The 13,219-nt window shown below is 45.0% G+C and overlaps 1 protein-coding gene across 13 annotated transcripts in view; it reads left to right on the forward strand.

The window, feature by feature from the left end:
* Positions 1–13,219, forward strand: part of LOC100671951 (ultra-long-chain fatty acid omega-hydroxylase) — an 81,493-nt gene that overhangs the window by 25,345 nt on the left and 42,929 nt on the right. For 9 of the 13 annotated variants that reach the window (XM_064280882.1, XM_064280880.1, XM_064280884.1 and 6 more), the window contains one exon: positions 5,359–5,469. The exons of 3 other annotated variants lie outside the window; for them this stretch is intronic. The gene's annotated coding sequence lies outside the window, so the exon portion shown is untranslated. Of the gene's footprint in view, positions 1–4,797; positions 5,275–5,358; positions 5,470–13,219 lie in introns of those variants that run through there. One more of the 13 variants, XM_064280891.1, reaches the window with a different exon arrangement.

The following is a 13,219-nucleotide window of genomic DNA, read 5'->3' on the forward strand; positions in this document are numbered from 1 at the left end:
TTTGCATACTCCCTTGTTATGTATACGAGTGTATCAAATACTCATAAGTGTTTTCATCTGACCTGTGAACTCCTATACATTCTTCAAAACCTAGCTTCAATATCCTGTTTTCTGGGAAACCCTCCCTTCCCCTCCGGCTTCCTCCTCTTGGTTTTTCCAGTCCTAGGGTCCCCCTGGCTTCCCTGTCCCAGCTCTGCTTTCTCTTCTTGGCTTTTTCAGTCCCAGGCTCCATGCTCTGGCCCAGCCCTGATTCTTTGAGGTTGGGAGCTTCCGTGTCCAGAGGGAACCCTCCAGATTGAGAGCTCCCTGGGGCAGCCCCAGCACTAAGTCCTCTTGGGAGATTCAGCCAGGACTGAGCACAGAGGAGGAACAATAAGGGAAGGTTCTCTGCCTGAATAAAGGATGGTCCCTTCTCTGTGGGTTCCTTCACTGGGCTTTCCTGGGGCAGAGGAAAAGTACCAGGTCACGCTGATCAGTATCCTGGCTTCTGCTCTCTGCCCTGTTTCTGAGTCACCTGTGTCCAAGGGTGACTTCACCGTAGGTGTGTGTCACCTGTGTGGATCCTGGGCAAAGGAGTAGAACCTGCTGAGGTCAGACAGACCCTAGGTCCAATCAGACTTACCCCTACTTCCTGGGTGGAGTACTTCCCTTCTCTACCTTGATTTCCCAACTCTAAAATGGGATTAATCATGTGTCTGGCTTACATGGCTGTGACAAAGGAAATGGTGAAATAATATCAACCCACTTCCCACCCCTTCTTCATTTTTTTTTTTTTATGGTTTCTGTAACTCTTTCTTCTATCATGCATTAAGTGAAAGTTTACAGAGCAAATTAGGTTCCCATTCGATAGTTTGTACATTAAGTGTTTTGTGGCCTTGGTTTCATTCCCCGCAATGTGCCAGCACTCTTCCCATTTCTGCCCTGGGTTCCCCCTTTCATTTCGTCCTGATTTTCTATCCCTTCCTGCCTTCTCATCTTTGCTTTTGGCCAGTCATCTATTTTTTTAATTTTTATTGAGGTGAGATTAACCTGACATTAAAGTAACCATTTAAAGGGAACAATTCAGTGGTGTTTAGTATATTCACAATGTTGTTCAACCCCTGTGCCTAGTTCCAATTTATTTCATTAACCCCAAGGGAGACCCTGTACCCATTAAGCAGTCACTTCTCATTCCACCACCTGTCCGTCAGTGTCTCCTATTGTGATGGCTTGCGGGTTGCTGTGATGCTGGAAGCTATGCCACCATTATGCAAATACCAGCACGGTCAGCCATGGAGGACAGGTTTCAGTGGAGCTTCCAGACTAAGCCAGACTAGGAAAAACGGTCTGGTGATCTATGTCCTAAAATTAGCGAATGCTAACATTACGGATAACTGGTGAAGAAACTGAGTCTATCGTGGACTGTCAGACGAACAAACAAATCAATATATCTTGACTGCCAAAATGCCCCTTAGAAGCGAGGATGGTGAGACTTCATCTTGCTTACTTTGGAAACGTCGTCAGGAAAGACCAATTGCTAGGAATGGACATCATATTTGGTAAAGTAGACGGCTAGTGAAAATGAGGGAACCCTTCATGAAATGGATTGACACAGTGGCTGCAATAATGGGCTCAAACATACGAACGATTGTGTGGAAGGCGCAGGATCCGGCAGTGTTTAGTTCTGTTACACTTAAGGTCGCCTTATATCCAGCTGATTCAACGGCAACTAACAACACCCCCCTCCAGCCCCTCATAACCATTAGCCTATGTTCTGTCTCTGCAGATTTACTTATTCTGGACATTTCATGGAAACCCTGGTGGCGTACTGGTTAAGTGCTACGGCTGCTAACCAAAGGGTCGGCAGTTCGAATCCGCCAGGCGCGTCTTAGAAACTCTATGGGGCAGTTCTACTCTGTCGTATAGAGTCACTATGAGTGGGAATCGACTCGACGGCACTGGGTTTGGTTTTTTTTTTTTTGGTTGGACATTTCATATAAAAGGAATTACACAACACATGGTCTTTTGAGCCTGGCTTCTTTTCCCCAGCATCATGTTTTCAGGGTTCATCTATGTGCTAACGTATATCAGTGCTTCATTCCTTTTTATGGCCAATTAATATCCCATATTGTGTGGATGGACCACGTTTTGTTTATCCATTCATCCATTGATGGACATTTGGGTTGTTTCCACCTTTTGGCCATTGAGAATAATGCTACTATGGATATGTGTGTACATGTATTTGTTTGGACATCTGCTTCCAATTCTCCACCTGGGAGTGGAGTTGCTGGGACATATGGTAATTCTGGAAACCCTGGTGATGTAGTGGTTAAGTGCTACAGCTGCTAACCAAAAGGTTTGCAGTTCGAATCAACCTAGTGCTCCTTGGAAACTCTATGGGGCAGTTCTACTCTGTCCTATAGGGTCCCTGTGAGTTGGAATCGACTCGACCACAATGGGTTTGGTTTTTTTGGTTTTTGGTAATTCTATGTTTAACCTTTGGAGGAGCTGCACGTTTATTTTTACATGCTTTATTTTTCTGAAGTCTCCCAAAACCAGTGAGGAGAGAATTCCAGGTGGAGACTGGTTAACATTCCCATTTTGCAGATAACAAAACTGAGGTTGGGAGAGGTGGCCTCACATCATCCTGAGGTTAATGACCATCAGCATAGCTACCATCTGCTCAGAGACCACTGGGTGCCAGCCAGTTGCCAACTAATCTATGAGGAGGGTTTTAGGATTGGCTCCTCAATAGCCTCACCCTCTGAAATCTGACAGACTTGAGTTTAACTCCCAATTTAGGAGGATTACTTCTTCATTCTGGGCCTTCACTTCTTTGCCTGTGAACGGGTATAATCTGAGCCCTACCTCTTCACCTTATTGTGGAGAATGAATGTGAAAATGTAGGCAGAGGATGGAACGTCTATTCAGTATTCAATTCACAGGTGAGTCAACAAGCAAAGATCAGAGAAAGCTCAGAGGGATGAAGTAACTTGCCAAAATTCACACAGCAGTGAGTGAGTCCCAGACACAGCCTGCAAATGTTTTTGAGCTGTTTCCTGATACTTCTTAACCCCTCTGGAAACCAGGGAGGAGAGAATCGAAGGCAAGTCCTCTTGGGAGGGAGTTTGCTGCTGCATTGCTTTGTTTTTTGGGGAGCTGACCTTTGATAATACAAAATCTTTTTTTTTTTTTAATTTTTATTGTGCTTTAAGTGAAAGTTTACAAATCAAGTCAGTCTCTCATGCAAAAATTTACATACACCTTGCTATATACTCCTAATTGTTCTCCCCCAATGAGACCACACACTCCTTCCCTCCACTTTCTTTTCATGTCCATTTAGCCAGCTTCTGACCCCCTCTGCCCTCTCATCTCCCCTCCAGACAGGAGATGCCAACATAGGCTCATGTGTCTACTTGATCCAAGAAGCTCATTCTTCACCGGTATCATTTTCTATCCTATTGTCCAGTCCAATCCCTGTTTGGACAGTTGGCTTTGGGAATGGCTCCTGTCTTGGGCCAACAGAAGGTCTGGGGACCATGACCACCGGGGTCCTTCTAGTCTCAGTCAGACCATTAAGTCTGGTCTTTTTATGAGAATTTGGAGTCTGCATCCTACTGCTCTCCCACTCCCTCAGGGGTTCTCTGTTGTGTTCCCTGTCAGGGCAGTCATCTGTTGTAGCTGGGCACCATCTAGTTCTTCTGGTCTCAGGCTGATGGAGTCTCTGGTTTATGTGGCCCTTTCTGTCTCTTAGGTTCACTATTACCTGTGTCCTTGGTATTCTTCATTCTCCTTCGCTCCGGGTGGGTTGAGATCAAATGATGCATCTTAGATGGCCACTTGCTAGCATTTAAGACCCAGACCCCACTCACTAAAGTGAATGCAGCATGTTTTCTCAATAGATTTTATTATGCCAATTGACTTAGATGTCCCCTGAAAGCATGGTCCCCAAACCCCTGCCCCTGCTACGCTGGCCTTTGAAGCATTCAGTTTTTTCAGGAAACTTCTTTGCTTTCGGTTTAGGCCAGTTGTGCTGACCTCTCCTGTATTGTGTGTTGTCTTTCCGTTCACCTATAATAGTTCTTATCTACTATCTAATTAGTGGAAAACCCCCTCCCTCCCTCCTTCCTTCCCTCCATTTCTGCTCTTGTAATCATCAAAGAATATTTTCTTCCATGTTTAAACTATTTCTCGAGTTCTTGTAATAGTGGTCTTATACAATATTTGTCCTTTTGCAACTGACTAATTTTACTGAGAAACCCTGGTGGTGTAGTGGTTAAAAGCTACAGCTGCTAACCAAAAGGTTGACAGTTTGAATCCACCAGGCAGTCCTTGGAAACTCTGTGGGACATTTCTACTCTGTCCTGTAGGGTTGCTATGAGTCGGAATCGACTCGATGGCAATGGGTTTTATTTTTTTTTTTTGGTTTAATTTCACTCAGCATAATGCCTTCCAGATTCCGCCATGTTGTGAAATGATTCACAATTTCATCATCGTTCTTTATCGATGTGTAGTATTCCATTGTGTGAATATACCATAATTTATCCATTCTTTCATTGATGGGCACCTTGGTTGCTTCCATCTTTTTGCTATTGTAAACAGTGCTGCAATGAACATGAGTGTGCATGTATCTGTTTGGATAACACAGAATCTTGGTGAGTCAGCCTGGGGTGGCCCTGTGGTCACAAACGCCAGTGACTGGTTCCGTGTTGGAGGTGGCCCTGCCACCTTTGTCCCAACCCACTCACTCCCCCTCCCTGTCCTTCTGTTTATAGCAGCACCTAAGGAGGCAGGGCCAGTCGCTTCCGTGCCCCAATTGTTGGCTTCCTCTGGTTCCTCTGCCTTGGACACCTTCCCTCTCACTTCCCTGGCATGTAGCAGAATCCCTTCACAGTCTGCTACTGTGAGCCCTACGGAACACTCTGACCTCTCCCTTTGGTTCTCCATGCCAGTGAGCTTGCTCCTTGAGGATCCTATACTCATTCTAGCCCCAGGACCTTTGCACCTGCTGCCCTCTTTGCTTGGAATGCTCATAGCCACATCTTCCCATCATTCAGGGATCGCACAAATGTTATCTCCTCCTAGAAGCCTCCTTCCCTGACCACCTTATCTAAACTAGGTCCCCAGTACCTCCCTGTGACCTCATACTATTTCCTCACATCTCTATCTGCCATTATCTTACACATTTGCTTGATTATTGCTGCCTCTCCCAGATGGATGGAAACTCCAGGAAGGCAGGGGCCTGTCCTGCTCATTGCTGGATCCCCAGGGCTGAGACCAGTGCCTGGCACACAGGTGATGTTCAGGAAACATCTGTGGACTGACTGACAGTTGGGTTTATTACCCATAAATATAAATTTTCTCTCCTTCCAAATTCAGTTTATGAGGATGAAGGCCTTTTCTATGCTGGCCCCAAGTCCAAGGAAGCTCCTCAGATGGCCACAACAGTTCAAATCCTGGCTGTGTTCCTACCAGGCTGTATGACCTTGGGTAAGTCATGGCTCCTCTCTGGGCCTCCAATTTGTAAGACAAAGTCCTTAACCTCCGTGCCTTGCCCCCCTCTCCCTTTTTCCCCTCAAAATCTGGGCAAAGGCAAGGCTCCTGGTCTCCCCTGAAAAATAAACTCGTGATTTTGTACATGATTTTAAGGGGTTTAGGGCCCAAATCTAAACTCCCTTCCTCAGGCTGATCAGTATTAAAATTGATTTGTTCATTGACTCAGTTGGTGAGCAAATATTTGCAAGGTACCTACACTCCGTGCCCAGCCTCATGTTAGAAGATTCTGGGCCCCAAAAGGTCACAGCACTGGGCTTTGAGATTCCCAGGTTGGGAGGAGTTGCTGACACTCTTAGTCCCATGTGGCCAGGACTGGGATAGCTGGGAAAGCCCAGAGGGGGAGCTAGGGTACCATCTGGTAAGGGGGCATAGAAAGCTTCCTGGAGGAAGGGGTGCTGTAGCTGGGTTTTTTTTTTTTTTTTAATTTTTATTGTGCTTTAAGTGAAAGTTTACAAATCAAGTCAGTCTCTCACACAAAAACCCATATACACCTTGCTACACATTCCCAATTACTTTCCCCCTAATAAGACAGCCTGCTCTCTCCCTCCACTCTCTCTTTTCGTGTCCATTTCGTCAGCTTCTAACCCCCTCTACCCTCTCATCTACCCTCCAGGCAGGAGATGCCAACGTAGTCTCAACTGTCCACCTGATCCAAGAAGCTCACTCCTCACCAGCATCCCTCTCTAACCCATTGTCTAGTCCAATCCATGTCTGAAGAGTTGGCTTCAGGAAAGGTTCCTGTCCTGGGCCAACAGAAGGTCTGGGGGCCATGAGCACAAGGGTCCTTCCAGTCTCAGTCAGACCATGAAGTCTGGTCTTATGAGAATTTGGGGTCTGCATCCCACTGCTCTCCTGCTCCCTCAGGGGTTCTCTGTTGTGTTCCCTGTCAGGGGAACATTGGTTGTAGCCGGGCACCATCTAGTTCTTCTGGTCTCAGGATGATGTAGTCTCTAGTTCATGTGGCCCTTTCTGTCTCTTAGGCTCGTAATCACCTTGTGTCCTTGGTGTTCTTCATTCTCCTTTGATCCAGGTGGGTTGAGACCAATTGATGCATCTTAGATGGCCACTTACTAGCGTTTAAGACCCCAGACTCCACTCTTCAAAGTGAGATGCAGAATGTTTTCTTAGTAGATTTTATTATGCCAATTGACTTAGATGTTCCCTGAAACCATGGTCCCCAGACCCCTGCCCCTGCTACACTGGCCTTGGAAGCATTCAGTTTATTCATGAAGCTTCTTTGCTTTTGGTTTAGTCCAGTTGCGCTGACCTCCCCTGGTGCTGTCTTTCCCTTCACCTAAAGTAGTTCTTACCTACTATCTAATTAGTGAATGCCCCTCTGCCACCCTCCCTCCCTCCCCGTCTTGTAACCACAAAAGAATGTTTTCTTCTCAGTTTAAACTATTTCTCAAGTTCTTATAATAGTGGTCTTATGCAATATTTGTCCTTTTTGCAACTAATTTCACTCAGCATAATGCCTTCCAGGTTCCTCCATGTTATGAAATGTTTCACAGATTCCTCACTGTTCTTTATCAATGCGTAGTATTCCATTGTGTGAATGTACCATTATTTATCCATTCATCTGTTGATGGGCACCTTGGTTGCTTCCATCTTTTCGCTATTGTAAACAGTGCTGCAATAAACATGGGTGTGCATACATCTGTCGTGTAAAGGCTATATTCCCAGGAGTGGGATTGCTGGATTGTATGGTAGTTCTATTTCTAGCTTTTTAAGGAAGCACCTAATCGATTTCCAAAGTGGTTGTACCATTTTACATTCCCACCAGCAGTGTATAAGTGTTCCAATCGCTCCACAGCCTCGCCAACATTTATTATTTTGTGTTTTTTGGATTAATGCTGGCTTTGTTGGAGTGAGATGAAATCTCATTGTAGTTTTGATCTGCATTTCTCTAATGGCTAATGATCGTGAACATTTCCTCATATATCTGTTAGCTACCTGAATGTCTTCTTTAGTGAAGTGTCTATTCATATCTTTTGCCCATTTTTTAATTGGGTTATTTGTCTTTTTGTAGTTGAGTTTTTGCAGTATCATGTAGATTTTAGAGATCAGGCACTGATTGGAAATGTCACAGCTAAAAACTTTTTCCCAGTCTGTAGGTAATCTTTTTACTCTTTTGGTGAAGTCTTTGGACGAGCATAGGTGTTTGATCTTTAGGAGCTCCCAGTTATCTAGTTTTTCTTCTGCATTCTTAATAATGTTTTGTGTACTGTTTATGCCATGTATTAGGGCTCCTAACATTGTCCCTATTTTTTCTTCCATGATCTTTATCGTTTTAGATTTTATATTTAGGTCTTTGATCCATTTTGACTTAGTTTTTGTGTGTGGAGTGAGGTATGGGTCTTGTTTCATTTTTTTGCAGATGGATATCCAGTTATGCCAGCACCATTTGTTAAAAAGATGTAGCTGGGTTTTGAAGGATGAATAGGAGTTGGCCTGACGTGGAAAGGCGTTCCTGTAGAGGAAACAGCTTCAGGGGATTTGAGGGAAGTCAGAGGAATAATAATGCCTTTCCGTTTCCACCCTGGACTCCCTGTGTCCATTTGCCCACTTTCCAGTCCCTTCCTGCTTTCTCTTCTTTGCTTTGGGCAGGTGTTGCTCATTTTGTCCGGTATACTTGATTGAACTAAGAAGCGAGTTCCTCATGTGTGTCATTGTTTTATAGGCTCTTTCCTGTCTTTCTAATGATCTTTTGCTTTCTTCATGTATGATGTCTGTCATGGATTGAATTGTGTCCCCCCAAAATATCTGTCACCTTGACTAGGTCATGATTCCCTTGTATGATTGTCTACCATTTTTATCTTCTGATGTAACTTCCTTATGTGTTGTAAATCCTATCACTATATTGTAATAAAATGGATTAGTGGCAGTTACGCTGCTGAGGTCTACAGGATTAGGTAGTGCCTTAAGCCAACCTCTTTTGAGATATAAACGAGAGAAGTGAGCAGAGAGACATGGGGACCTCATGCCACCAAGAAAGCAGCACCGGGAGCAGAGCCTGTCCTTTGGACCTGAGGTTCCTGCGCTGAGATGCTCACAGACCAAGGGAAGACTGATGACGGGGAACTTCCTTCAGAGCTGTCAAAGAGAGAAAGACTTTCCCTGGAGCTGGCGGCCTGAATTCAGACATCTAACCTACTGGACTTGAGAGAATAAACTCCTCTTTTGTTAAAGCCATCCACTTGTGGTACTTCTGTTGTATCAGCACTAGATGACTAAGACAGTATCCTTGATGTCATGTCACAACTCGTCTGGTCTTTGGTCATTAGTGTGTAGTGTGTCGGATCTATTCTTGAGATGGTCTCCAAATTCAGGTGGGATATACTCAAGGTCGTATTTTGTTTCTTGTGGACTTAATTTAATTTTCTTCAGCTTCAACTTGAACTTGTGTATGAGCAATTGGTGGTCTATTCTGCAGTGGGCACCTGGCCTTGTTCTGAGTGATGATATTGAACTTCTCCATTATCTCTTTCCACAGATGTAGTTGATTTGATTCCTGGTTTTCCATCAGGTGAGGTCCGTGTGTACAGTCACCATTTATGTTGTTGAAAAAAGGTATTTGCAAAGAAGTTGTTGGTCTTGCAAAATTCTGTCATGAAATCATTGGCGTCATTTCTATCACCAAGGCTGTTATTTTCCTGCTACAGATCCTTCTTCTTTGTTTCCAACTTTCACACTCCAAGCAGCAGTAATTATCAATGCACCTTGATTGCATGTTTGATCAAGTTCAGGGTAGAAGGGTGAAGTCTGATTGGCTGAGGGGAAAGAGGAACGAAGTGTCAGCTGAGCCTTACCATCTTCTTCACAAATGTGGTGTTCCTGGACCCTGTGGGAGGGAGGGGATTAATCCCCCACTAACTATGGGTAAATGGAGGCAGGTGTGTGGGGTGGGGAGAGGAGAAGCCTGGGTCATTCCAGGCAAAGGCCAGAAAGGATGACTCCTCAGCCATATCCCAGCCTTCCTAACTGATGAGGTCACATCTCCTCCAGGATGACCACCAAGATTTCAGGCCTGGAGAGGAGTCACCCCAGGGCAGAGGGGTGAGCCTCTTAGTTCCCTAGCCCTCCCCAGCAGCACCCCCTCAGCCTATAATCCCCTACTTCCTTTCTAGGGGACAATGCTATCCAATCCTATAGTTTCTGAGAATGAGGGTTCTTTCCTCTCTGCACTTACTTGGGTCTTTTTTTAATCAATTTCTACTTGTATAATTCAGTGACATTGACGTTGACTACATTTTCAAATTGTGCAGCCATTTGCACTATCTTTTTCCAAATCATTCCACCACTTTTAACAGAAACCCAATGCTCCTAAGCAAAAACTCTCCCTCTCCCCTCCCTCCTACCCCTGGTAAGCACTAACAATGCTTAGTTTCTATATAGTTGCTTATTCAGAAGTCCTTTTGTGACTGACGTATTTCACCCAGCATAATGTTTTCTAGGTTCATCCATGTGGTAGCATGTATCAGGACTTCATTTCTCTTTATGGCTGAGTAATAGTCCATTGTATGTAAATACCAAATTTTGTTTATCCATTCATCTGTCTACGGGCATTTAGGTTGTTTTCACCTTTGGCTATAGTGAAAAGTGCTGCAATGGACGTGGGTGTACAAGTTTCTGTTTATGTTGCTGCATTCACTCCTTAGAGTATACGCGTAAGAGTAGGATTGCTGGTTCATACGGTAGTTCCACGTTCCACTTTTTGAGCATCTGCCAAATTGTCTCCCACAGCGGCTGTAGCATTTTACATTCCCATCAGCAAATGGATGAGGGTTCCAGCTTCTCCACCACCTCGCCAACATCTACTATTTTCTGTTTTTTTGATCATTGCTATTCTACTGCTTTGGTGTTTATTGCTATACTCTTCCTCCTCCTTCTGAAGCTGTCTTTGCCTCTCCCTCTCTCCCTTTCTTTGTTTGCCTGTCTTTCTCTTCATTCCTTTCTCTTCTTTCCTATTCACTCTACTGAATAACCAACTGCCATCAAGTTGATTCTGACTCATGGTGACTCCTTGTGTATCAGAGTAGAACTGTGCTCCGTAGGGTTTTCAGTGGCTGGATTTTTGGAAGTAGATCGCCAGATCTTTCTTCTGAGGTGTCTCTGGGTGGATTTGAACCTCTAACCTTGTGGTTAGCAGCCGAGCACACTCACTGTTTGTACCACTCAGGGACTCCATTCTACTGAAAACACCTTCCAGGCAAAAAACCTTGGAGTCACCCATGACTTTTTTCTTTCTTTCACACCCGCATCCAGTTGATAGCAAACCCTCATCAGCTTATCTTTAAAACTTACCCCAAATCCCACCACCTCTCAGCTGCTCCAATGCTGGCCCAAGCCACAGTTCCGTGGACAGCTGCAGTTGCTATCTGCCTTGCCTCTCCTGCCCCTTTTGTGCCCCCTGTAGTCTGTTCTTAGTATTGCAGCAGAAGGAGCCAGTTAAAACCTAAGTCAGGCCACACCCCTCCTGTGCTTACAACCCTCCATGGCCCCTACCTTCCTCAGAGTCAAAGTAAAAGGTTTCCCTGCAGCTCACAAGGCCCCTCATGATCTGCCTGGTCACCTCCTTGCCCTTGTCTCCTCCCACTCTCCCTCTTACTCACTCTGCTCCACACTGGCCTTCTGGCTGTTCCTTAAGGCACCGTGCAGCCTCAGGGCCTTTGGACAGGCTGTTCTCACTACCAAGAACCCTGTTCCCCCAGATTAAAAAAAAAAAAAAAAAACTCAATCCCATTGCCAATTCCAGCTCACAGTGACCCCATATGATACAGAGTAGAACTGGTCCACAGGGTTTTCCTGGCTATGATCTTTATACAAGCAGATTACCAGGCTTTTCTTCTTAGGTGCTGACAGGTGGGTTTGAACCACCAACCTTTAGATACCCATGTGTTATCTCCAGAGGGCAGGGAATCTGCTTAATTTTGTTCCCTGTAGATCAATCAATGCCTGCACTTTTGTGCACAAGTGTCTGTTTGAACCCCTGCTTTCAATTCTTTTGAGTAAATCCCTGGGATTTTAGCCCAGGTGTCTCTTGTTGGAAGATCACAGCTCCTGGCAGGCAGTCCTCTCTCCACAGCCCTATCTGTGTCCAGGTTCCAGTAACTGCTTTATTCCCCTGGCCCCAGGCCACAGAGGTGTTAAAGGCTGTTACTAAGCTCTCGGTGCCGCGATATGCCTTGGAGTTTCCCATACCCTGCCCATAGCTTTGAAAACAGCTCTTTTGTTAAACTCTCTTCAAATTATCCTATTTGAGTGCTTCGTCTGTTTCCTACCAAAATTTTTCTTTTTTTTTAATTGAGGTGAAATTCACATAATTATTAACCATTGTACAGTTCAGTGGCATTTAGCCCATTCACAATGTTGTGCAACCACCATCTCTATCTAGTTCCAGAACATTCTCATCACCCTTAAAGGAAATCCCACACCCATGAGCAGTCACTCCCCACCCCCACCTCCATCCCTGGCAACCGTGAGTCTGCTTTCCGTCTCTCTGGATTTGCCTATTCTGTACGTTTCATGTAAATGGAGTCAGACGATAAGTGACCTTTTGTGTCTGGTTTCTTTCACTAAGCTTGTTTTTAAGGTTCATTCATGTCACAAAATGCATCAGGATCTCAGTCTTTTTTTTTTTTAATTTTATATTGTACTTTAGATGAAGGGTTACAGAACAAACTAGTTTCTCGTCAAACTATATGACACTGGTTAACAACCCCATGACATAACACTCTCCCTTCTCAACCCTGGGTTCCCTATTACCAGCTTTCCTGTTCCCCCCTGCCTTCCAGTCCCTGCCCCAGGGCTGGTGCGTCCCTTTAGTCTTGTTTTGTTCCATGGGCCTGTTCAATCTTTAGCGGAAGGGTGAACCTCAGGAGTGACTTCATTACTGAGCTGAAAGGGTGTCCGGGGGCCATACTCTCAGGGTTTCTCCGGTCCCTGTCAGGCCAGCAAGTCTGGTCTTTCTTTTTAAGTTAAAATTTTGTTCTATATTTTTCTCTAGCTCTGTCTGGGACCCTCTATTGTGATCCCTGTCAGAACAGTCAGTGCTGGTAGTCGGGCACCATCTAGTTGTACTGGACTCAGCTTGGTGGTGGCCGTGATAGATGTACGGCCGCAGTCCTTTTTATGGCTAAGTCATAGTCCATTGTATGGATATACCAAGGAACCCCAGTGGTGCACTGGTTAAGCACTCGGCTGCTAACCTAAAGGTTGGTGGTTCAAAACTGCCAGCCACTCCACTGGAGAAAGATGTAGCAGATGGCTTCTGTAAAAATTTACAGCCTTAGAAGTCCTCTATGGGGCAGTTCTACTCTATCCTGTAGGCATCGACTTGACTGCAATGGGTTATGGATATACCACCTTTCGTTTATCCGTTGGAGTCCATAGGTGATACAAAGGGGTAAATGCCCTTGGTGCTAAGTGAAAGGTTGAGGGTTTGAGTCTACCCAGACGCATATCAGAAGGAAGGCCTGATGATCTACTTCCCAAAAATCAGCCATTGAAAACCCTATGGAGCACAAGCCTACTCTGATGCACGTGGGATCACTATGAATCAGAGTGAACTTGACTGCAACTGGTTTGGTTTATCCATTCATCTGTTGATGAATATTTGGGTTGTTTCCACCCCTTGGCTACTGTGAATAGTGCTGCTGTGAACATTTTTGTACAAGTATTTGTT

Source organism: Loxodonta africana, chromosome 3, assembly GCF_030014295.1.
Source record: "Loxodonta africana isolate mLoxAfr1 chromosome 3, mLoxAfr1.hap2, whole genome shotgun sequence".
NCBI classification, from domain to species: Eukaryota; Metazoa; Chordata; class Mammalia; order Proboscidea; family Elephantidae; genus Loxodonta; species Loxodonta africana.